A 26649-nucleotide genomic window follows, 5' to 3' on the forward strand; every position below is an offset into this window, starting at 1 on the left:
CTTCTGGTCTCTGTGTGCCTTATGTGGGGATGATGGCGGAATGGAAGGGAGGCAGGAGGAAGGCCACTGCTTGAAGAACAGCATCAGCAAAACTAAGTGGTATGCACAGCTGAACACAATCGGGAGAGGGTAAATTGGCACTGCATATGAGCTATTTTGGTAGATTCTGGAAAGCTGCTTCTCCCTTTGCAGAACAGAACTGGTAGCCCTGCTATAGCAGGGATGGCTGATCCAAACATTGTCTAATAAATAATAATTTATAACTACCAGTTGGTTTGTGTGTGGGAGGGTGCTTTGTTTTCTCTAGTCACAGCATTTCCCCCCTCCTTCCTTGGTTCCATTCAGATAAGCAGAGTGGTGAAATTGATTAGACTGGTTTGTGGCAGCCTGCAGTTCAGTCACAGTTTTACTTCTTCTAAGAGATGTTTGAGGTTTTTTCTAGTACATTTTTATTCTTCCTTTCTTACTCCAAGGCATTTGGGGCAATGTACATGGCTCTTTCTTCACCATTTTATTCTCACAACAACCCAATGAGGCAGGTTAGGCTGCAAGAGAGAAGCTGGCCCAAAGTCATCCAGCAAGCTTCATGGCAGGTTGGGATATGAACTCAAATCTCCCAGGTGCTAGTCCAGCATTCTAACCACTGCACTACGAGGGGAGTGCTTACCCTGGGCACCAACAGAGGGGAGGCACTAAATTGGGTATGGAGCCCATTGTATTCTATGGGAGCATAAGATAGAACTGCCCATAAGGGGGCGCCATTTTTTAATTTGCCCCCCCTCAAAAAACATGTAGATCCGGTCCTGCTGCACCACACTGGTACCATAAGTCAAGAACTTAACACAGTAAGTCAGACGTGTAGGATGGGAGAGACATCCCTTTCATATGGACAGCTTTGTTTGATTCTGACCATTGTACCTGAAATGGTAAGAATCAAGCCCAGTAGCACCAACAAGATTTTCAGGGTATAAATTTTCAAGAGTCCAAGCTCCCTTAATCAGACACAAGTAGGAGTGGAGATCTCCGAGTCTTTATCCCAGTCAGAAAAATGGGAGGGGTGTTGCAAAGAAGGGACTCAGGAAGCTGAGATATAGTGCACATTGTAGTCAGCCCGATTAGAGTAAGGAAGAAATGCTTAGGGGCAGAAAATTAGCATATGTAGTGAGATAAGAATCCTATGTCCCTATGCAGTCCATTGTTCTGCATTTGTGAATGAACTCAGGTTCAGCAATCTTGTCTTGTAAACTCCCCTTGAAGCTTCTCTGAGGAGGACTGATGCTGTTAGGTCAGCAATGGCATGTCTTGGAAGATTAAAATGTTCTCAGTGGTTTTTGAGTGTTGTGATTTTTAATATCTGATTTATGTACATTCATGACCTGTTTGTCCAATGTATAGGATGCAACGGCATTGCTGACATTTGAAGGCATGTATAATGTTGGGAGATGAATAAATGAGTGAGCCTGAGATGCTGTGGCTTGTGTTGTTAGGTCCTGTGATTGTGTGGTCAGAATGAATATGGTTGGCATATTGGTTTGTAGTGTCTCCAGAGTCTGAGTCCATGTAAGGGGGACATTGTTGTGGGTGAGAAGTTGTGTAAGGCTAAAAGACTGTCTGTGTGCAAAAACTGGTTTGCTTCCCAGAGCCTGTGAGAGAAGAGTATCATGTTAATGATGTGTTGAACCAAATTGAGCTGAGAAGTATGTGACTGCCAGTGGTGTTCTGTTGCTTCATTTGGGCATGTCTTGTAGCAGGGTATCCCTTTGTGGATCTGTTTCTGTACTACATCTAGTGGGTGTTGTCATTCCAAAAATGTCTTGTAGATTCCATAGGTGAGGATCTATCAGAGGGGTCAGAACAGATGTGGCTGTATCATAGAGCTTGATTGTAGACAGTGAGTTGTTTGATGTATTTTGGATCATCACTGGAGATGTGTAGATATGTTTGGTGATAAGTGGGCTTCCTATATAAGGAGGTTTTTATGTTTACATTATGTATTTGTACAGTGGCGTCTAGAAAATATATTACTTGTGTGGATGGGATCATGGTGGGGGGAAATTGCTGAAGGCCTGGTAAAATTTTCAAACTATAGTTTGCATTATCAATGAAAGGAAGAACAACTAGGGAGAACATCATAACAGGATGTTATAACTAGATGGTGACCTGCAAGAGCTCACCAATTTAAAATGCATTGCTGTAAAATAAAAAGCAATTGGCCCACACATTTCTGAAGAATGATATGAAAACAAATCCGTTAGCTCAGCAGCATTATCTTAATCAGCAGCCATCACTAACCAACAGCCCACTGAAACTGAACAGGCTTTAAGGGATGGGGCAGAACATGACTTACAGAGAAGAGATTTCCCTAATCTTGGTGCTACTGCTCTTTTGCATGTAGCCATCTGCCCAACCTCTGGAGGTGGTAGGGCCCTGAACAGGACCTCTCCTGATGACCTTAAAGGGTACATATAGGTTCATATTAGATAAGGCAGCCCCTGACATACCTCTTGTCTCAAACCTTTTAGGTCTTTAAAGGCTAACACTGGCACTTTGAACTTGGACCAGAAACAAACTGGGAACAGTGAAGCTGGACAATGTTGGGGTAATGCCTTCAAAACTGCAGCTTGCCTCTTTAGCTGTTGAACTGTTAAGGACTAGGAAACATAATATCCAATTTTATGTTTTGATGATAATCCAAGCAGTTGAAAGTATTACTTAGAAACTAGCATGATGCCTATGATTATTCTGGCTGGTGTGAGCATATATGTTTCTATATTGAAACGGCATGCAGCAGGTCTTCATGCACTTTGAATACACAGATACATCTGGTCCCCCCCCCCCGACTTCTATCAGTGAGAGCAGGCCACTTTAAAGCCAGAAGTAAAAGGCAGGTTTCTCCCAGGGGAATGAACAGCAGCCACAGAGATTCATTCATTGGAACTGGCAGCCAAAACCAAATCCTGCTCTTTGTGACCTCTCAGCCATTAAGAAGCAAAACTAATCCTCTTAAAAATTAATCAAAGCTAGGGAAAGGGATAAGTTTAAAACAAGTGTAATGGGAAACTTTGCCCCCTCCCCCTTCCTTTAAATTGCCACCCATTGTTCAATCACCACAGTAGGTGAGTCAGTTACACACTCTTTTGTAATAATTAGGTACTATCCACAACAATAGGAAACTGGGGAGAGCAAACCAGAGATATCTACCAGGACTTTGAATGGAATAGTAGCTCTGCAAAGAGAAGAAAACGCCCAGAAGAAAACAAAGCATCAGAGGCAACGTTCCTTGGGAATAAGCAAATTCAACAGGATGAAGAGGACTGCACTGTTTTGGTTTTGGGGGTTTTTCTTAGCGCAGTTTAGGAAGCTTTAGAATAAGTTTTAATTAAATGCTTGGGCCTGTATTCAACCGCACATTCTGAAGGCTTAAGACAATTTAAGTTTTCTTAACAGCTAGGGTTACCAGTTCTTTGTTGGAAAATACCTGGAGACTTTGGGGGTGGAGTCAGGAAAAAGTGGGGTTTGGGGAGGGGAGGGGCCTCAGCATGGTACAGTGCCATAGAGTTCACCCTGCAAAGCAGCCATTATTCCAAGGGAGCTGAAATCTGCCAACTGGAGATCAGTTGTAAAATATATCCAGGCCCCACCTGAAGGCTGGCAACCCTAATAGCAAGCAATGATCTGTGCCGAGTCACACTCTCTACTACAGACCCCCCCATGTCTTCAGGAGGGGAATAGGTGTGTTATCCAGTGTGAACTGAAAAGTGCAGCCATGTACTTGCTCTCCCTGCGGTGAAGGTTGCTGGAGAAACGGGCTGCATGCACACACCACTGAACCCATTTTACAATAATTTGTAAGTGTACAGACAAATCAGTGCAGTTGGAAATGCATTCTGCAGCGATAGCTTAAGAGCCATAACATTAAACCAGCACCGCAGTCTCAAAGGAGTCGCCGCATTGACTCTGCTGCTCCGATTCCACACAACTAGGTTTGGGGAGCATTTTTGCTACTTCAGAAATGTTTGATCTCTGCCAGCAGGAGGTGCTTGCGCCCTGCGCGGAAGAAAGACTCTTCGGCTGCTTGTGACGTCAGGGCCCATCTGCTGCAGACGGCCCGCGAGGTACGGCGGCTCTTTTATTTGGCCATCAGAAGCTGACCATAAGCCATTCAGGTCGGCTTTGCGGAGAAATAGATGTTTTGGATAAACCTTTTTTTATCTAAAACCTCCAGGGCTTTCTTTGAACAGGAACGCAGTTCCGTCAGGCTTGGCACTAGGGTGTGTGGCCTAATATGCAAATGAGTTCCCGCTGGGGCTTTTTCTACCAAAAAAAGCCCTGAAAACTTCTATGCCACCGCACGCAGGTTGGGACCTGGTGGTGCTCGATCTTTAGAACTGAAGTGACGAGTTAAGATTGCTGGGAGCCTGCAGCTCTGAATCTGCAAATCTTTTAGGCAGGAGGCGAGTGCCTTTTGCGGGTACTCAGGGTTAAGCCCATTGCGCATGTTTTATTCAGTCATCGTCGTTCTTTTGTTTGTTACGAGAAGCACCAAATCGCCCAGGAGGCCAGTCTTAGACCCCCTGCAACTCCGAGTGACAGTATTTCCCCACCCGGTTATGCACCCAGCCGATTTGGGTGTGGCACCTGCCCAGCCAGCATAGCCGAGCCCTGACTCAGGGAGGAGACTGAGATTCCAGAGAGACGCAGTGATGTCAGTTATTTCAAGCGGAGGAGTGGACGTCTGAGTTCTTAAAGGCGCAGAAACCTTGTTATTAATTTCCTTCCCCCACCCCCGTTGGTTTCTGTCGGGGCTGCACTCAGTTTCTCTTCATTTCCCCCTCTTTCCCCACGGAAATAATATATTGTTTATACAGTTTTAGAGATGTGTAAGCAACTTCTCCATGTGATGCTGTTATTTTTCTTTTGCTCTTTGGTGACTAGTAATGCTGATGGGAGGAGCAGTATTTTCAGGGGTCCAAAGTGCAGTTTACCAAGGTAATAAATACTTGTGCAGTTGTGATGAATAGGCCCTAATGGATGATGGTAGGTCCTAATGGAAAGTACTTTCAAGAGATAATGGAGGTGTTTTAAAAACATAAAAGAAGCTGTGTTGGATCAGGTCAATGGTCCATCTGGTCCAACACTGTCACACAGTGGCCAAAACACCCCAGGTGCCATCAGGAGTGGGGCCGAGCACTAGAAGCCCTCCCACTGTAGCTCCTCCTGCCCCCGCCCAGCACCAAAAATACAGAGCATCAGTTGCACCAGACAGAATTCCATCTATACTTTTTTTGCCATTGCTGCCTCTGCATAAAAACCCTGGACTTCCTTGGTGGTCTCCCATCTAATATGGATCAGGGCCAAGCTGGGCAAGATCAGGCAAGCTTGTGCAATGCAGGTCAAAGCACTAATTGATGGCATAATTCATTACATGAAACGAAGTGGGGGAAAGCACAAACATCTTTCCATTTTGAATGTTGTAAGTGAAGTTTCCTTTCTAGCAGCCCTCTTGCTTTCCCCCTTTCTTTGCAGAGTATTACACTTTGACCAGTTTAACTCCATTACCTGAAGGTCTGGCTGCTCATACAAATGACTGTCCAGTTGAAGCTTCAGCCTTCTTCCAGAAGCTTGTGTTGTGTGATTAACAAGCCGCCCATATGGGCATCTGTGAGGCAAGTCTCAGTTTCTTTCCATCAACAACTATTGTAAAAACTTAGGCATTCTCGTGTATGGCAGGGGTGGCCAAACTTACTTAATGTAAGAGTCATATAGAATAAAAACCAGATGTTTGAGAGTAGCAAGACATGAACATCAGATGTTTGAGGGCAGCCAGGAAAATAAATGGGGAGGTGGAAGTGGAAAGAAAGCAACTTTAAATGCATTCTCCAAACCACCAGATGGCTTGTCTTGGAGAAGTGATTTACAGAGAGAAATGTCTTGTCCAAGCCGACTGACAGGGAAGTGGGGGCTTTGAGAGCCACACAATTTGTGTGAAAGAGCCACATGTGCTCCTGAGGCACAGTTTGGCCACCCCTGGTCTATGGCATTAGCTCTGTCAAATTAGGCTATCTTAAGTCATGTTCCCTTTTCTCACATCCTTTACTTCATCCTCCATGACAGTGTTAATACACACATACCCAGGCAGGGGTGATTGCCCTGCTCTATCTGGATAGTCACATATTCTCTCTACCTTGTCAGTAACCACATTTATTTTTACTTATTTAGTTTTATTTTTATTCCGCTCTCCCCACAAGCAGACTCAGGGTGGATTACAGTCATTACAAGTATGGCTATGTAAGTGCCTCCTCACACACAGACTTCAGCTTTCTTCATACTGCAGGGTCTTGGCGCTCAGCTTCCTTTGTGCCTTCTCCAAAGCAAGCTGGTGCCCTTCTTTTAAAGAGCTCCTTTATAGGTTATGTTTGTAGTGGAGATCACCTTGATAAAAGAAGTTTCATCGCTTATATGCAGTCTTCACACGTTATATTTCTATTGTCGTCAATGGTTGTAAGAGAAAACATTGGATTTTGTAATGGGAAAACTGCTTGCAAATTGTTTGACATCCTGTGGTGTATACCAAGTCTTCATGAGCCAGAACCTGAACAAAATGGGGAGGGGAAATGTGCCCCACCCTTCAGCAGAAACCTGCTTCTGGGGAAACCTGATGCCTTTGTCCTTCCTTATCTGCCCCTTTCTTTCCCCTCTGGCATGTCTGTTGTACCTGTAGCAGGCATTATGTACTGAGTTACTCAAATATAACAAAGAATAAATGAAATGGGAGCTCCATTGAGCTTAAACAAATAGTGGGGAGGGACAGTTCCCAAGCTGGCCTTAATCAAGCTCATACCTAATGTTAATTTTCTCAGGGTGCTTGTCCCCCATTGTCAGACAAGCCCGCCAGCATCCCTGAATGCCTGTTCAGCCTTTCATTCTTAACTGGACCTGGACATAATCCCAATTATTTTTACAATCTCATAATGTAGGCTATGTATGTATCCCAAGCAAGTGATGTGGATAACTGTGAAGAGAGAAGCAAACTAGCAGAGCAATCCTAGACATGTATACTCAGAAGCAAGAAGTGAGAGACTTACTCCTTAGTAAAGTGCAGGGAGGATGGGATAGAATTCTATAATAAATAAATAACAAATGTGGTTAGAATTTCAGCCTAACGATAATCATAAAAATACTTTCCGGGGATTAAGCCACAGTGAGGTGTTGTGATTAGAATACTGCGCTATGATCCGGAAGGCATAGTTTTGAATTCCAGTCTGCTGTAGAGGCCACACTCAAACTCTCAGCCTAGCCTACTTCTCAGGGTTGTTGTGTGGGAACAAAATGGAGGATAACGATGTAAGCCGCATTGGAGCCCCACTGGGGAGAAAGTAATCCTCAAAGAGTACAGTTTCATTCTATACCAAAGATAAATTAACACAGCTGGGCAGCAGCTCATGCACAAATAGTTCAACCAATAAACCAGCCCTCATAGAGCATCAATTGTTTAGATCATTGGTTCATATACTTTTTGAAGTGGGGCCTGTTTCTAACCTTTTCTGTACTTTCTGGGACCCACTTACAAAATAACCCCATGCTACTTTCCCCTTCCTAACACAAACTGCAGGAGGCTCAAATCACTATTAATCACTATTAACTCAGAAGTGCTACCTGTTCCACGTGCAGGGCAGGAGAGACAGGCACAAATTAGAAGTCTCAATGTGTGGAGGAGACGATGGTGTAAGAAGGAAGGGTTTAAGTTTGTTAGGCACTGGGATGCTTTCTGGAACAAGCGGGAGCTGTACAAAAGAGATGGTCTCCACTTGTCCCCAGATGGAGCCAGGCTGCTGGCGCTTAAAATCAAAAAGGTGGCAGAGCAGTTTTTAAACTAAATCTTGAGGGAAAGCCGACAGGAGATGAAATGTCTCTGGTTCAGGAGGACTCATCTCAAAGAGATGAAGGGTAAGCTGTTACTTTTCTACCGGGTAATGGATCAGAGTTGTCCGCTGAGATGGTGACAAACAGAATGGACTGCCTGCCAGAGTCTCGAGGCGGCAGGAGGAAGATGGCAGGCCTAGCTTGCCTGGGAAATTATAGATGTTTGTACACAAATGCTAGAAGTGTTCAAAGTAAAATTGGTGAGTTGGAATGTTTAGTGTTGGGAGAAAACATAGACACTGTGGGAATTTCAGAAACTTGGTGGAATGAGGAGAATCAGTGGGACACAGTGATTCCTGGATATAAGTTATATCGGAAGGATAGGGAGGGAAGGGTTGGAGGTGGGGTGGCTCTGTATGTCAGAGAGGGCATACAGTCCAGTAAGACTGAGGTCAGAGAATTAGATTCCCTTCTAGAAATGCTTTGGGTTGAAATAGAGGGCCCAAAAGAAAATTTAACTATGGGAGTTTGTTATTGCCCACCAAATCAAAATATAGAGGACGATTATAATATGATGGAAGGATTAAAGATAGCGGCTAAGCGTAAAAACTGTGTCGTAATAGGTGATTTTAAGTACCCGCAGATTGATTGGGTCAATATGTGTTCTGGTCGAGAGAAAGAGATTGAGTTTCTTGATGCTCTCAATGATTGTGCTATGGAGCAGATAGTCTCAGAACCTACCAGGGGTGGGGCGATCCTGGATTTGGTCCTAAGTAATGCCCAAGACTTGGTGAGAGATGTAAAAGTGATCGCACCGCTTGGGAGCAGTGGCCATAACGTTACTGATTTCACCATTTGTATAAATAGGGAGTTGCCCCAAAAGACCGGCACAACCACGTTTAACTTTAAAAGGGGTAAATTCTCTGAGATGAGGAGGCATGTAAAAAGGAAACTGAAAGGAAAGGTAAATACAGTCAAAACCCTTGGGGAAGCTTGGAGGCTATTTAAAACTACAATCCTTGAAGCTTAGATAAATATATACAAGTTAGGAAAGGCACAAACAAGTATAAGAAAAGGCCTGCATGGTTAACAAACAAAGTAATGGAAGCTGTAAAAGGTAAGAAGGACTCCTTTAAGCAGTGGAAAAACAGTCAAAGTGAGATTAATAAAAGGGAACACAGGCTGTGGCAAATCAGATGCAAGACTGTGATCAGGCAGGCAAAAAGGGGTTATGAGGAGCATATTGCAAAAAACATAAAGACCAACAATAAAAATTTCTTCAAATATATTAGAAGCAGGAAATCAGGAAGTGGGCCCTTGGATGACCAAGGGGTAAAAGGATTACTGAAGGAGGATAGGGAAATGGCTGAGAAGTTGAATGCATTTTTTGCCTCTGTCTTCACTGTGGAAGATGAGAAGTGTTTGCCCGCTCCAGAACCGCTAATTTTGGAAGGGGTGTTGAAAGGCCTGAGTCAGATTGAGGTGACAAGAGAGGAGGTCCTACAACTGATAGATGAATTAAAGGGTGATTAACATGTGGAATTCACTACCACAGGAGGTGGTGGCGGCTACAAGCATAGCCAGCTTCAACAGGTGATTGGATAAAAATATGGAGCAGAGGTCCATCAGTGGCTATTAGCCACAGTGTGTGTGTGTGTGTATATATATAATTTTTTTTTGCCACTGTGTGACAGAGTGTTGGACTGGATGGGCCATTGGCCTGATCCAACAAGGCTTCTCTTATGTTCTTAATATTACTAAGCCACGCACAAATTGCTACTGGGCTTCCTCTCGCATCTCATCCTTTGCCCGCCCTGTGTTTAACTGTTACCACAACAAAACGGAGTAAGAACGACAGATTTATTGTAGCATAAATCAGAGCTCTTTTCATCGATGCTTGAAGCGTATTTTTAGTCGGCATACACCTATGTCTACTGGAGGAGGGTTGAGGCTCAATGTCCTGAAACTCTTTGTTTTAGCTTCTGTCCTAAGTTTTTGTCTTCTGCGCGTGACGAAGCCGCGTCCTCTGTGGGAGGCTCCAAGCGGGTGGGCTGTCGAGAGAGCGGGAGTAGTGAACAACGAGCCAAGCCAGAGCGCAACTCCGGCGCCTTTAACTCTTCCGCCCATCCCCCTCGCCACGGCTCAATTTGAGCCGCATGCATATCCTGCCAGGCCAAACCCCACCTTCCTTGTGTGGAGCGGGGAAGGGCAGCTGTTCAGCTCAAATTGTGCGGCGATGAAGGGTTGTAGGGCGTAGAGAGCCTTCTCATTGCCGCTGCTACTACTCAGCCTACAGGGAAGCGGAGCTCTGCCCTTATAGACGCCCCGCAAGGCAAGTAAGTAAATTCGTTTGTCTGTCTGTGGATGGATCGGCGGACGCCCTGAAATCCGATTAAGGACTCATCGCAAAACGCCGTTAATTTCCCGGCCATTCGCTGCAGGGCCTCGGGAGTCGGCTTTGCAAACGCGCCGTGTCCCAACTTGGCTGAGGTAGCCGGTTCTCTGGGTGCCATCACCGATATAGGTGAGCCAAGATGTACATAAGTGCCCCTCCTGCAGGGAAGTCCCCATTCCTTCGGGATAGCGGCACAGATTTGGGGGAAGGAGGAGCCGGGGGCCTGCTGCAGAGTATGCAGTGCAGAGGGTTTCCCTCGGAGTTGGGCGAGGCTTGGGGCTCGAGTTTCGAAAGGAGAGCAGCCCTTCGCCAGTTTTTCTCAATGCTTTCCATGAAAGGGGGGGGGGGGTGTCTCGGGAGAGCCGCGGCGACGGAAAAGGTTTCTACTTCCACCTCTGCGAGGGCATTCTACTGCGTCCCAGTCACTCCTAAACTGTGTGGTTGGAAGCAAGTCTGGGTGGATGCCAGTGGATGCGTAAGACTGGGAAGGCCCTGGGCAGGGCCAATATCTTGCGTCGCCTTGGGCTCTAGAAGAGGAAGCGGCTGTTTTGGGGCTTGGAAAGAAATGGGAGAGGGGGGTGGATTCCTTGTCATTGCTTAACTTTGCTTAGATGTCTGGGGATGTTGTGCCTCCCTCCTTCCTCTGCACCCCTGCACAACACTATGCGGTGTAATACTAAACTAAGGGAACAGGCAATCTGGAAGCTCATGGCTGTTAGTCCACTTATTCATGTCTTTCTAATGCACTTTCTCTGGGAGTGAAATCAAGCTACAAGTGGTAGTAAGGGGGAATGATCCTTACTAAAGAGAGTACTGAGCAGTTGGGATAATCTTGGTAATAGCGAACAGCACAGCAGGAGTTGGACACTACAGTTATGCTGGGTTTAGGAGTTGAGATGCTGCTTGGCTTCTTCTGCTATTTACAGGTGCTGCTGCTTCAGAAGGGTGGCCAAGTTCTCGAAAGGCCATCCATGTTTCCCTCTTATATCAGTCAATTCACATGTTACCGTTCTTAGGTTGATACTACTATTTCCTTGGCCACATTGCAAGCTCATGTTTGGTCTAAGAATATTGCTGTGTGAGATACAAATCACCAGATACAAAGGTGGGAACTATCTACTAATATCACAGTAGCTGTTGCCCTGCTTAAACAACCAAATACACTTCGAAGACATCAGTGGAAAACATAAGAACATAAGAGAAGCCATGTTGGATCAGGCCAATGGCCCCAACAGTCCTACATTTTGTGTCACAGAGTGGCCAAAAACAAAACCAGGTTCCATCAGTTGGGCCAGGACACTAAAAGCCCTCCCACTGTTGCCCCTCCCAAGCACCCAGAGCATCACTGCCTCAGACAGAGAGTTCCAATGATACACTGTGGCTAATAGCCACTGATGGACATATGTTTATCCAATTCCCTCTTGATGCTTGTAGCTCCCGCCATCTCCTGTGGCAGTGAATTGGCCACATACTGCAGAATTTATGATTCTTGGTTAATAATGACTAATAACTTCTCTGCAGCTAGTAGATCATGAGATACAGGCTAGTATTGTTCTGTGAGAGTGCACACAGTATGACCACAATAAATTGTGATCCTGGTTTCCTTTTAATCATTACAAGTATCCAGTTTCCATGGAGTTGTGCTACTTCAGTCTGGCTAGCTTAAACTGGTGTTTTTCATTAGAACTTCCGTGTTGCAGTCCCTTGTGAACTAAATACTGTGTTCTTCTTGCCCCATATATCTCTGTGTTTGAACTTCTAGTTGTGTTTTTTCTCTGAGTATTATTTAAACTTTGCTGGGTGTGGCAATTTATAGCCTTTCACAAACCCAGGAAGATGATGCATATGGTTATATACATACAGATATAATATTAAAACAGGAATTGCAATGGATATTTTTCTCCCTTGGGTGTGCCCTGCTTTCTCTTGCCTATCAATGTAAATGATGGATATACATAGCAGCTACCTCAGTTATTAGTCATACTCTTCCCGTTGTGTTACCTTGTAACATTTTAAAGAACTACACATTTGATCATGTATTTAAATATTCACTTGTCTGTTTAAAAAATAAAAAAGGCTGGGGAAAAATGGGGGATGGGAAGATGAAATTATGATGTCCACAGACACCAGTCAATCTGTGCTGTGCATACTGCAGACCTATGGAACTGGATTTTGTTGAGCTGATTCAAACTCCACAAAAAGCAATAGTTTGAACAGAATGCAGTAAACATACTTTCAGAGTGGCCCCACTGTTCTAATAATGTGTATTTGTAGCTAGCCTTGACAAATTTTCTTTGACTCTTAAGAGCCATGGCCAAAATTTAGGCACTACACTTGTTTCTCAGCCTTCAAGGTTTTATCTTTAATAACCATACTTTCTCATCATTGCCAACACAAAACCTAATCATAAACTTCTCCCAGTATCTTGTCATTTTTTAATGTTGTATCAAAATAAATATGCAGTAATGCTGGTTGTTATCATGATGAAAAGCTAACTTCTGTCCTTTGCCTAAATGAGCATTGCACTTCTTCTGAGAATCACCAAGAGACAGTAAATGAGTACTGAAAGTACTGTATGCTACAACAAAAATTTCTAGACATCTGGGATTTGTCAGTCCTTGTTTGTAACCACAAACTATTCAATTGTGAAGTACAATTGCCACATGGAAATGCATCTCACTTTGAAACATGAATAAAGCATGACTCTTAGGTTTGGTCTGTCTTTCGCTGTCAGGGTTTTTCCCTAATATAAAGTGAGGCAACATATTGCAACTAGCATTACATGTCCAGATTGATTCCTTATTCATGGAAGATAAGTTTTGTGTTCTCTCTCTCAACCATCCAAATGGGAGAACCAAAAGTTCAAACCAAATTATGCATATGATGATATATGCATCTACTTTTTATGGTGTCAGTTTATATCTTTGATTTTTGACCCTCCCTCCCCACATGTCAGGTTTCTTTTTGGTAAGGACTGGGCTAACAAAGGGTATGGAGATGTGTTTAGAAAGGAAATGAAAATGGACACTAGAAGATTTTTGGGTTCTTGATTTCTGGAAGCTCTGTCCCAAGTTTACTGGGTATTGCTAGCATTTTTTTTCCTTTGCAGTGATGAGAACCAAGCAGAAATGTGTTTAAATACTGCTTTATGATTTCTAGTCATTGTCTACTGTTTGAGCTCATCCACATTCTCCATCATACCTCCCAGTCATATGGGATGTAAGTAACTAAACTCTGGCTGCTTTGGTCTGCCTTCTTACCTCCCTTTCCAGTCTATAAGATTTTTTTCCTTCAAGCAGTTGTGTGCAGACCGAGGTGAGGGTATGCTTGCTGCAAATGAACTGTGGAAATGATAAATAGAGAGGTTGTTGCATTGCAGCAAGAGCCTGATCCCAATGCTGAAGCCATGCCAGGGAGCCAGGACTTGCCTAAATAAAGTGTTGTGTGGCCGAAGGAGAAGAAATGGGAGGAAAATACTTGAGATCTGGCCTTCCAACACAGCATGTTTTTAGCAGGCAATCCCAGTTAATTCAGTGCACCTTATAACATTAATGCAAGATATTCTGGGAATTTAAATATTTGAAGACCAGTGCATGTAGCTTAAAGCTACATTTGTTTCTGCTTAAAGTTATGTGAAAGACTGGGCTTTTGGGGTGGCTAAGGATGGATAAGAGGTTTTTGTAGTGGGTGGGGTTCCTGGTGCTTGGATAGATATGTGCTTGGGCCACACCACTGGCATAGTATATGAGGGTCCCTACCTCTTCGTTTACCCATGCCTTTGTGTGACGCATACAAAAGAAATCATACTCTTTAAACTGCATGTTACTTAACCTGCAGTGAGTGCCATCTTCTGTGTAAGTTTTGTACTTGTAATAATCAACACTGATAAAATCAGCAGATTAATTTATTAGGACAAAATTCTGAACTACATACCTTCGGGCTGTAACTCAGACTTCCTAGAATTTTGCAGCCCAGTGCAATAGTTCTTTCCATTAAGTGCTGCTTTTAGTTTAGTGCAAGGGAAATGGGGGAGTTGTGGGAAGTAAATTAATGGAGGGTCCAGGCTTAGTGCTAATGTTGCAGAGGAAGGGTACTTCTCAATGCAGTCCTAAGCATAGTTATAACCTTTCTAAATCAGTGTATTTAAGTGGTACTTAAAAGGATGAAACCTGACATAAGGTTTCACTGCACTGTTTGAGCAGAAAACTGCATAGAGGTTGTGCTCTGTTATGAATTTGAAAGTTCCATTTTTAGTTTAATTTGACAGGAAATGTAAGTAGCAGGAAGTGCTTCTGCAAAATCAAATGATTGTGCCAGCTCTATTCAGCTCTTCTCAGAGATGCATGGCTTTGATCGAGTGTGCTAGAATGGGTGAGCTCACCCGTTTCAAGGGGTGGCAGAGAGAATTCTCTTCTGCTAATAAAAGTTTAAAAGCTGAGCAATCACTGGCTGTTTTGTTTGGTGGAGTGCCAGGTTTGAAGGATGTAATATGGGAGGAGAATTAAAATGAAAAGCCACCAGGAAGGAGATCATGAATGGGTCAGGCAGTGTAGCTGCAGTTTAGCATTTTGGAAGCAGCTAGGTTTTCTAAATGTAACTTGCAGTCTGTGTGCACTGGATTTCTGGAGAAGGGATGAATCTCTGGATGTGATATGCTGTCCACATGTCCATTCTGGCTGGTTTTTTATTCACTTCTCAGTTATCAAGGACCTGGACACTGTGCCTGGGGAGAAATCTGTACAACTAGCATTTGGACATGGGGATTTTAAATTGCCTTCCAGTGATAGAGAGATTCTGGAGTATCCCACAACAGCTAGTATTAGCTTTGGATTTAATGTTCCTTTCTTAGCACATCTTGGGGCGTTACAGCAGACTCTTAATATTGAGCTTCAGTCACAACAGCAGGGACCAGCTGTTGCCCATGGCTCAAGAAAGAAAGGGAGCGAAAGCCCCCCTCCTTCTTTTTCTTCCAAAATTGCATAGTGCTTTGGAAAACCAGCTCAGCTGCATTTTGCTTTGAATATGTGTGTGGACCTGCTCTCATACTTTACAGTGCTGTATTGTTAAGGTGGTTCTTATTTTTCTGCTAAGCTGTGTATGTGTCATGCGCATGGGTCAGTACCTGGGCTAGTCATAACAGCACAGTGAGAGAACCTAGGGGCCTGTTTCAGAAATGATGCCTTGAGGTCTTGCAACTGATCTGGTTACTTAATAGGAGGTAGGATGGTCTCTCTGGGATCAGCCTGAGCATTCCCATTATTAGGAGAACTCTGGGTTGTTTTCAGCTTGAACCACTCAAAATTCCTTGCTCTGCCCAGCAGTCCCCTTGTGGCACATGGGATTGGTGAATGACCTGCAGGGCTACTGCAAAAATATTGTAACGTTAACCATATATACAGCGTCAGATTCTGCTGATAGTAAGAGAACAGAGTGGCATATGGTAGGTAGCCTGAATCATGAGAGACACTGGTTGAACAGACATGTTCTCTTGTAAAGGAGTTAACATCTAAAGAAGTAATTGCTCACATAGACAGTACTTTCCAGTTAAGTCACAGACACACCTAGTGTCATTAGGATACTCATATACCATACCAGTAATAAATGCTATAGCAGTGTGATCTAAAAAACATCAATAGTAATGTGATCCAAAAGACATCAGTAATGCTGCTGCTGAATTACCAGAGTTTATAATAATAGTCAGCAGTATAATTCATATATGAAGCTACAGCCATCTAATAAAAATCATGATGCCCAGCAGTGGTTCATTTTCCCTCCCTTCGGCTACATTTGTAAGCTAATTGCACTGCATTTCACCACCAGCACACAATACCCAAGGATTTAAAATAGTTCTACATGCTGTCAGTCCCAGCTCTTACAGATGGCTTCGTTCTTATTGTTCTGGGACAATAAGGCCATGGGTCCATTACATCAGGGTTGTAGCCTTGCAGTGTGAAAAGGAAGGGGGCTCACCTTGCCAGGGATATTCCCTTTCTCCTGGATTCCTCCTCAGAAATAGACAGTAATAGATACAAACATATGTGGGAAACAAGCATGTTGCCTGTTTGTAGTGACTTGGTCAGTGAAAGCAGACTTGTAAAGGCACTGGCACTTGATACCTTACTAATTTTACTGAATATTTCATATTTTTTTTTGAAAGAAGTTGGTTTTTGACATTCAGAAGTGACCTACAGTTCCTTTCTACAAGCAGTTTTTTGTTTTACAAACTTGCATTGTATTGTTGGTGATGATATTATGACCCAGCAACTCTCCTGCCAGTTGGCATGTGTGCTTGCAATCAAAGTTGGACAAAGTCTTTCAAGTCTTTGAAAAAAAATTTAAAATAGTTTATTCAAATAAGAAAGGTACAATATTGTATTAACAATATGGAACTTAGGTTTTAAAAAACATTTTCATATGAGCTTTCATGGAGAGCCAGTTTGGTGTAGTGGTTTAAGTGTGTGGACTCTAATCTTGGAGAACCGGGTTTGATTCCCCACTCCTCCACTTGCACCTGCTGAAATGGCCTTGGGTCAGCCATAGCTCTGGCAGAGGTTGTCCTTGAAAGGGCAGCTGCTGTGAGATTCCTCTCCGCCCCACCCACTTCACAGGGTGTCTGTTGTGGGGGAGGAAGGTAAAGGAGATTGTGAGCCATTCTGAGACTCTTCAGAGTGGAGGGCAGGATATAAATCCAATGTCTTCTTAACTCCAAAGTACATTTGTTTGTGAATACCATATCATATATATTTATTGATCACAGACCATTTGGTCATAACCAAATGGCAATAAAATAAAAAATTCATCAGTAATACAGATTTTAGAGAATTTTACAAAATAAACGTTTAGAATCAGCAAAGTACACGACATAAAACATCATTTTCCATTTTCTTAAAATCCTCCTCTTGTCTCTTAAATCTTAACACTCCCAGAAGAAATTTTACAACTGAAACTGTGATAGTTAGATCAAAGCCACCAAGCAAAAGCTGGAGCTTATTTGCCACAGGCAGATCAATATCAGTAATCAGTGGGTCGATAAAGTGTTTTCTTAAGTAGTTATACCTTTGGCAAGCAAAAAACACATGTTATACAGTTTCAGCAGAGCCAGATCCACAACCACATAATCTCTCAGAATAGGGCTTTCTCATGTAGCGCCCACTAAGGACAGCAGTAGGGAGCACATTAAACCTGGCTAAAAAGAAGGCTCTTCTGTAGGCTGGTATGGTCAGAAAATCTATATAGGGACAATAGGACTTGGAATATGTAAAACCAAAGAAGTAAAAGAAATGAAATATATTAGGATGTGGGGTGATATTCAAGATGTAAATTTATAAAAACAAAAAATTTATAAAAGGAGGTACCAACTGGAATCAATACAGAAAAGACCAGTATCTTTCAAGTCTTTCAAGATCTGATGTGCTGCTATCCAGGTATTAGGTACGGGCCCAAAAAACTTCCTGGGTACAGGCAAGAAAACTCCCAGATCATCCTGGCATCTGGAATTTTTGCACTATCTTTACAGTTGTAGTTACATTATTTCTGAGTCTTCCTGCGTATTTATTTAATTCATTCTTTCACCCCAATGAGGACAAAAAGTAGTGTACGTCATTCTCCCTTTTAGTCAGAGGACATCTTGGGTGTTTCCCATCATCTACCCAGGGAGGCAGGACTAAAATTTCTTCTTCCTCTTCCTGTGTTGGGAACGCCCATCTCCTCAGTTTCTTTCCTGCCTCAGAAGGGAGAGCAGTTATCTGGTTTAGTTCTAAACCTTTTTTCCTCCTAAAGTGTATTTCTCTTCTATTCCTTCCTCTTCCAGCCTTACTCACTCCCTTTCTACTCTACTTAAATTTCTATAGTGCCTTTAGTTCTTAGTAGTCTATCACTTTAAATTTCTTTCTCCTCACCCCCCCTCCCCGCTCGATCAGCAAGGGATCTGAGTTATCGCAGCTCACCTTTTTTACCGCGTAGCCGCATAGGCACGAGTGGAAGGCTTTCGAGACAATTTTTTGGAAGATGTGCCAGTCCCTGACACTTCCAACGGAGCTATGGGGTAGGAATCCGGTGCCGGCATGTCCTCTCGGCTTGTTCTGGCTCCCGTCAATTTTGCCTGTACATGTGACAGTCAAAAGCGTCCAGGCTCCTCGCTATCGGCAGCTGAGTCCCCACACCCCCAGCGAGTTCCCAGAGGTGGCGGCCATCTTGGAGGGAGTTTTGTGGCGCAAAATGATAATGATCGCTGCCTTGACTTCCAAGCCATGGCTACAGCCCTGGGTGCCAGCCTCCAGTCAGGGGACTGCAGTATGGATCAATCTGCATCGGGGCAAGCCTCTTCTGCGAGCCTGATCCAGGATACGTAGTCTGGTAATGTACATCCCCTTCGGGGGCCTTTTCCCAGAGACTTCATGCATATGTTACAACAGACCATTAGAGCAGAGAATTTTAATGCCTGCCGATACATGGGAACATGGGATCTAGTTCAGTGGGGTCAAGATCTCCCTCTCCTCCTCCCCGCCCTCCCCCCCCCCCCCCGATGTTTCAAGCAACACAATCCTGCAGAGGGCAACTGGTTTACTAAGGCAGCCAGGAAGCAGGGCCAGGATTATAAAAATCTAGAGGACAAATCAGAGGGAAACCCTTCTGATTCTGAGTCAGACTAGGGATGGTGAGGACTTTATCCCTGATGAAGAAGTGTAGGACATTAGTGTCCTTGAACAGGCAGTCCGTTTCTTTAAGCTGGATGACTATCAATTTTTATTAACTAGAGTCATGGCGGCCCTAGTTCTTCAGGATTCCTCCTCTGAGGAGGATGCTGCGGCTTCTTCTACCAACCCTAGGAATAAAGTCACTGGAGATAGGGAGTACTTTCCCAGCTCACATACGTAAGCAAAGGTTTTTCCTTTTCCACAATTCTTTGAAAGGTAACTCAAGGCTAAGTGAGCAAAACCTAACTCAAATAGACAATTCCCCAGTTTCGTTAAAAAATTGTATGATCTGCCTGCTTTTGCAAACGAGATGCTACAAGTCCCGGTGGTGGACGCACCTGTAGCAGCACTTCAGTCTTCAGGGCTTGTTTCAGAAGACGGCCATGGTTCTCTCAGGGATAGCTGGGACAGAAAAACAGATTTGGCACTCAAGAGATCTTATGAAGCTGTCGGCATGGCAATCAAAGCTTGTGCTGCATCTTCCATTGTATCCAGAGCTGCTATAGCTTGGGCAAGGAGGTTAACTCAACTAATACCTGAAAATGATAAAAGGTTACTTGATGGTACCAACAGATTACTCAAAGCCGCAGAATTCTCTGCTGATGCATCTCTTGATGCTCTTATATTCTGTTCCAGAGGTCTCTCTTCAGGAGCCGTGGCCAGAAGAGGGGTTTGGCTCAGAGCATGGCAAGTGGACAATCAGTCTAAACATATAGTGGTCTCCTATCCCTTCCAAGGTGAAAAGCCTTTCAGTAGTGCATTAGAGAAGATCCTAGTTGAAACAAAGGACAAAAAAGATGCCTCCAAAAGGTCTATCACAAACAAAGCTTTGAACCATCTTCTGGAAATTCAAGCCATAGAACATGTGCCCCAGACCAATGAGGTCAGGGAGTGTATTCAATATTCTTTACTGTTCCCAAAAAGAATGGAGATTGGAGGGCGATCCTCGACCTCAACTTTTTGAACAAGTTCATACAACTTCATCACTTTCGCATGGAGAATCTCAAAACGATCATGGAAGCCTTACAACCGGAGGACTTTCTAACTTCTCTGGACCTCACAGAAGTGTACCTACACATTCCAATCCTGACTTCTCATCGGCGCTTCCTTTGTTTCTGTGTGGGTCATGCCCATTATCAATTCAGAGCTCTTCCATTTGGTCTGGTTACAGCCCCGCGTGTTTTTACAAAGGTTCTGGTGAATGTGGTAGCTCATCTCAGACAACAAAGGGTCCACATTCATCCGTACTTAGATGATCTTCTGATACTGTCCCCATCCAAAGAGAAAGCCCATTTGGATGTTCAGTTGACCATCCTCTGTCTCCAGAAGCACGGCTTCCTCATCAATCTGGCCAAGAGTTCAGTGGTCCCGACGCAGAGGCTAGAACATCTGGGCATGATAATAGGCACCAAGAAAAACTCCCTCTTCCTCACCGAAGAAAAGATCCAGAAGACCAAATCCTTGGCAGAACTAGTCATCCAGAGCAGAGTCACTCCCTTATTGACTTTGGCCAAACTAATGGGGGTACTCATTTCAAACATTGAAGCTATTCAATGGGGAAGACTGCACACCAGACCTTTGCAATCCTTGCTTCGCCCCTTCCAACTTCAAATAACACAGAGGAGGAATACTTCATTCAAGGTTCCTCTGAAAGTCAAACAAAGCCTGAAGTGGTGGACCAAGGAGGTCAATCTGCGCAAGGGGAAGATTTATTTTCTTCCCAGGGAGGTACAGTTGTTTACAGACGCCAGCCTATCAGGTTGGGGGGCCACCCTGGACAATGTACCGACTCAGGGCCAATGGTCACAATCAGAAGCACTGCTTCCTATAAACGTACTGGAGCTGAGAGTTGTCCATCTAGCCTTAAGTCATTTCAGCGCTCAGGTGAAAGATCAATATGTTCTAGTGAGAATGGACACTGTAGCAGCCAAAACTTACCTGAACCATCAGGGGGGCTCCTGGTCTTCAGCTCTTGCCAAAGAAGCAAGGACGTTGTTCAGTTGGGCGGAACATCACTTACTTTCTATCAGCAGAACACATCAAGGGCACGAGCAATGTGCAAGCAAATTGGCTCAGCCGGACAATTATTCAACCAAGGGAGTAGAAGCTAAAAACGTGTCTGTTCTCCCAGATAGCCAGTCATTTCAGTCAGCCAATCCTGGATCTATTTGCATCTCCAGTCAACTTCCAGATACCCAAATTTTGCACGAGGTACTTTCACCCAAAAGCTGTAGCGGTGGACGCTCTATCAACAATTGGCCTCAAGGCCGGCTGTATGCGTTCCCTCCAATGCCAGTGGTAGTGAGGTTCCTTCGTCAGTAGCAGACTCAGCACTGGTTCTGTTAGTGGCTCCGTGGTTTCCCACCATTCAGAGATTGGCAGCAGAACCACCACTACACTTGCAGATCACACCAGACATGCTGATACGGGGCCCATTTGGCATCCTCATCCAGAATGGCTGCAATTGACTGCGTGGAAATTGAGCGGTCTACGTTCCTGAAGTTGGGATATTCACCTAAAATCACGGACACATTGTTGGCGTCCAGAAAAAGTTCAACTATCAGGATCTATAACGCTACCTGGAAGGCTTTTCATAGGTGGGGCCGCAGGAAATCCAAGGATCCATTGCGTTCATTGGTTCTTTCTGTGTTAGAATTCCTGCAGGATGGCCTGCAGTTGGGTTTAAAGCCAGCAACACTGAGAGGACAGGTGGCAGCGTTAACATCAGTTTTCCATTTGGTGGATGACAGTGACTTTTCTAGACATCCTCACATACAGAGATTCCTGAGGGGAGTTACGCTTAAGTTTCCTCCACAGATACATAGATTTCCTACATGGCATCTACATATTGTGCTCACAGCTCTTACTAAGCCCCCATTTGAACCCATTCAGGACATTTCTCTGAAGTGGTTACGCTTGAAAACTGTTTTCCTAATAGCCATCACTTCTGCAAGATGGGTGTCAGAAATTAACGCACTTTCAGTTAAAAAAGACGTTTGTATTTTTCATAGGGATAAGGTACTGCTTTGTACGAATCCCACCTTCCAGCCAAAAGTCACTTCCACATTTCATAAATCCCAGGACCTTAACTTGCCATTGTTCTGTCCAGACCCTAAACATCCAAGAGAAAGACTTTGGCACACTTTGGATGCACACAGATGCCTGAAGTCATTAAGACTGAGTCAATTAGAAAGACTGATGCTATGTTAACATTTCACCCCCCAACCTAGGTCAAAAGATTTCAGTCTCGGCCATCAGCTATGCAGTTAGACAGTGTATTTCAGAGGCTTATCGGGCCATGAAGATGGAGGTGCCCAAAGGAATCACCACTTACTCCGTCAGAAGTGTGGCAACCAGTGCAGCGTTTGACAACTACGCTTCAATTGAAGAAGTTTGTAGGGCCACAACATGGTCACCTATCTCGACGTTTGTGTGTCACTACAAAATAGACTCTTACAGTTCAGCAGCAGCATTTGGCAGAAAAGTATTACAGCATGTGTTGACAGAAGAGAGCGATGTCCCACACAGTCATTAACCTACTGCTATAGGAGCACCCAAGATGTCCTCTGACTCAGAAAGAGAATGACCATTGATACTTACCATGAAGGGTCATTCTCCTTTGAGGACAGGAGGACATCTTGCCCACCTCTCTACATCGCTCTTATCTTTCCTAAACCTATCTGCCTCCTCTTATTCATATATGCATTTATATGTGTTATGGTTACTCATGTCAGGCTGTTGCTGTTCTTGTTCTTGTTCTTCTGAGTAAGGTTGATGATTTAAACTGCTTCTCGGAGTTTCCCAAACTGAGAAGATGGGCATTCCCACCACAGGAAGAGGAAGAAGAAATTTTAGTCCTGCCTCCCTGGGTAGATGGTGGGATGTCCTCCTGTCCTCAAAGAAGAATGAGCCCTCGCGGTAAGCACCAATGGTCGTTCTCCTGTCCTCCATTTTATCCTCACAACAACCCTCTGAGGCAAGTTAGGCTGAGAGAGTGTGACTAGCCCAACCAAGCATTCATGGCATGAGTTGGAATCATGCCCATCCAAGGCTGACAGTCCTGTGAAGAGACCTTCTATGTGGAAGATTTTGTCCTGAAGTCCACAGTGAAAGAATACAAGAAAATGTTACTGCTGTATTCTAGCAAATGCTGCAGTTATTGATGCAGGATTGATCCCTCCAAAAGAAGAAAATGCTAAATCAGAAGCAGCGAGATTAGGTTGAAAGCCAGTCTCTGGTGCCTCTGTTCAAATGCTGCTTGCTCTTTGTGAATCTTGCCACTATAAAAACATAAGAGCCCTGCTGGATCAGGCCAATAGTCCATCTAGTCCAGCATCCTGTCTCACTCAGTGGACAGCCAGTTCCTCTGGATGGCCAACAGCAGGGCATAGAGTCCAAGGTCGTCCCTTAATGATGCCTCCTGGTTCTGGGATTCAGAGGCTTAATTAGTCCTCTGACTGAAAGTTTCCTTCAGTCACCATGGCTAGTAACCACTGATAGACTTATTATCTCATCCCCTTTTAAAGCTGTTTATTCCTTTGGACATCACTACATTCTCTGGCAGCGAATTCCACATTTTAATTACTCTGTGTAAAGTATTTCCTTTTATCCATCCTGAAACTACTACCCATCAGCTTCATTGGGTGCCCTAATATTTGGGGAGAGGGAGAAAAATGTCTGTCAGCTGTATCCACCCTGTGCATAATTCTGTAAATCACTATCATGTCCCCCTTTAATTGTTTATTTTCTAAACTGAAAAGTCCCAGATTCTTCAGCCTTTTCTCATAGGGAAGGTTCTCTGACCCTCTAATCATCTTCGTTTCCCTCCTCTGTACTTTTTCTAGCTCCCCAGTGTCCTTTTGGAGATACAAGGACCAGAACTGCATGCAGTAATCCAAATGAGGCCACATCATAGATTTATACAGGGGCATTACAATACTGGCCATTTTATTCTCAATTCTTTTCCTAATAATCTCTAATTATAGAGTTTGCCTTTTCACTGCTGCAGCATACTGAGTGGACATTTTCATTGAACTATCCACTACAACTCCAGGATCTTTTCCTCTCTCAGCAAGTTCAGAACCCATTAGCTTATATTTGAAACTGGGATTTTTTTGTCCCAGTGTGCATCACCTTACACTTAACGACACTGAACTTCATTTGCCACATTGTTGCTGAGTCACCCATTTTGTGGAGGTCCTATTGGAGCTCTTCACAGTCAGCCTCAGTTTTCACTTGAATAATTTTGCATCATCTGCAAATTTGGCCACTATGCTACTCACCCCTAGTTTTGTATCATTGATGAATAAATAGTACTGGCCTCAATAGTGACCCTCGTGGGACCCCACTTCTTATTTCCCTGCATTGTGAGAACTGTCCATTCATTCCTAGTCCTTACACAGGTGTCTTTAGATGTTGCTAGGTGCACACAGTTTAGCCTTTGCTACCAGAGCTCTTAGGACAGTTTTTGCACTTTCCTAAATGGAAAACCTTCTGTGTAGGAACATCACACATTTCCTGTATTTTGATCTGTATATATGTGGGGGCAAGCCATGAATGATCCCCCTGCAGTTTGATCCGAGATGCCAGTGAATCAGAACTTGGACAGGGAAGTGGAATCCATTGGTGCTTTATGGAGAAACCTCAGTAAGGCTGTAAACATTTGAAGTTGCTGGAAAATTTAGATTTGGACAATGCATTCTGTGAAACACATGACTATGCAATTGGCTGTTACTTTGCATTTTCATCCATGTATGCAACAAAACACAGCTATATATAAAAGTTGTTAGACTGTGGAAGTACATGCTTGGTAGAAAAGCAGCCCTAAAAGTGGAATTTGTTTTCTTCAGTGAAGACATGCTTGTTTTCTGCTGCTTTTAGCAGATGGCCCATTGATTTTCCGCTTAGTGGATTTTTTTCTTAATATTTCTACTTTTAAAAATCAGCTTTAAAGGGATTGTATTAAATCTTAATGCCTACAGTTCTTTTATGTAAAATGTTTCAATTACTAATTACAATATTATATAAAACAAGTGGAGATCCACAAGAAACTTGCAGGGTGGCTATTCCATTTCTCCTCCCCCCCTTTGCCTCCTCCCCTCTGCTACTTCTCTCATATTTTCTCCCTCCTGCCACTCCTTTTCTTACTCTCTCCCCTCCATGCCTATCATTTCCTCTTTCTTTCTCTGCCTCACCTCATCATTATTTCTCTCTTTCTGCCCCCCATCACTCTCCCAGTCTACTGCCTGCTTCCCCCCCACACACACACACACACAGCAGCAGCATGGTGGATGGCAGTGGCACTCCCAGCCAGCCACCTGTTTCCTCCCCCACACAGCAGTGAAAATGGCAGCTCTCCAAGAATCACAATGGATTTCCCAACTACAGAGATCAGTTCCCTTTACAGTTGCCAGCTCCAGCTTAGAAAATTGCTGGAGATTTGGAGGTGAAGCCTTGGGATGGTGAGGTTTGGGGAAGAAAGCAACCTCAGGAGGGGATAATGTCATAGATTCCACCATTCAAAGCAGCCATTTTCTCTAGGGGAACTGACACCTGGAAAGCAGTTGTAATTTAAGGTGATCACCAGCCCTCACCTGGAAGTTCACGAAGAGGAGATATAACGATGGACAAAAGCTCCAAGCCTGCACTACAATGGGGAGTATTGGATCCATTGAGATTGAAAGTGCAAGGCTTCACGAGTGGCTGACACAGATAATAAAGACTTATGTTATACAAGATTCATGTCTCCTGGAGCAGAAGACTTTTGAAAGAGGTTATCATTTCATATGACTGTTGGAACAGTGGGAAGGAATGAATGACTTGGGAAGGTTTGTAAATATCTTGTAACTTATTATGGTATACTGAGGATAAGACAGGCATTAAGACACTGTAGTATTGAGTCTTTATTTAAACATATTAAATCCAATAGACATTTTGCCAGTATACTCTGAATTGTGCAATTCCACTGTTGTTTGTTTGTATTTGGAGCTCACCTGGAAGTTGGCAATGGTAGTTCCTATGGAGGAAATGATTGCTTTGGAGGGAGGAGTCTATGGCATTATACCTGTCTGAGGTTCCTCTCCTCCTCAAACCCCATGGTCCCCAGACTCCACCCCTCAAATCTCCAGGAATTTCCTAACTTTGAATTGGTAACCCTATCTCCTTCACACCCATCAGCCAACCTATCTTATCTGCCCCTCTACCTTCAGCACTCCCTCTCTTCCCCCCTCCCTTGTAGCTTCTACTAGGAAAACTGTAGTCTTCACAGTGGGAACCAACGCAGCTTATATTATTCTCTCCTCTTATCTGCACAACAATCCTGTGATGTAAGTTAGGCTTAAAGTCTGTGACTGGTCCAAAATCATCCAGTCAACTTCTACAGTAAGATGGAGATCTGAACCTGGGTCTCACAGGCCTTAATCTGAAGCTCTAACTGCTGCAGAATATTAGCTTTCTTAGGGTGGCTACTGTTGAACAGTAGCAAGCAGCCAGAGCTAGTTGTGTCATGCAAGTAAAATGTTATCAGGTCACCAAGAGATTGCCACCAGACCTAGTGTCACCAGCCTCAAGGTTGGATCTGGAGATCCTGCAGAATTACAACTGCAGACAACAGAGATCTGTCCCCCTGGAGAAAATAGTGACTTCGGAGGGGAAGACTCTTTGGCATTATGTCTGGCTGAGGCCTCTCTTCTCCCC

General features: G+C 43.9%; 1 protein-coding gene across 1 annotated transcript in view; it reads left to right on the plus strand.

Moving 5' to 3' along the window:
* Nucleotides 1-10059: 10059 nt before the first annotated feature.
* The window catches only part of CAPN11 (calpain 11), a 50584-nt gene continuing 33994 nt past the window's right edge, over nucleotides 10060-26649 (plus strand). Inside the window, exon 1 of the mRNA XM_060244650.1 lies at nucleotides 10060-10199. The gene's annotated coding sequence lies outside the window, so the exon portion shown is untranslated. The remainder of the gene's footprint in view (nucleotides 10200-26649) is intronic.

Source organism: Heteronotia binoei, chromosome 1, assembly GCF_032191835.1.
Source record: "Heteronotia binoei isolate CCM8104 ecotype False Entrance Well chromosome 1, APGP_CSIRO_Hbin_v1, whole genome shotgun sequence".
Taxonomy (NCBI): domain Eukaryota; kingdom Metazoa; phylum Chordata; class Lepidosauria; order Squamata; family Gekkonidae; genus Heteronotia; species Heteronotia binoei.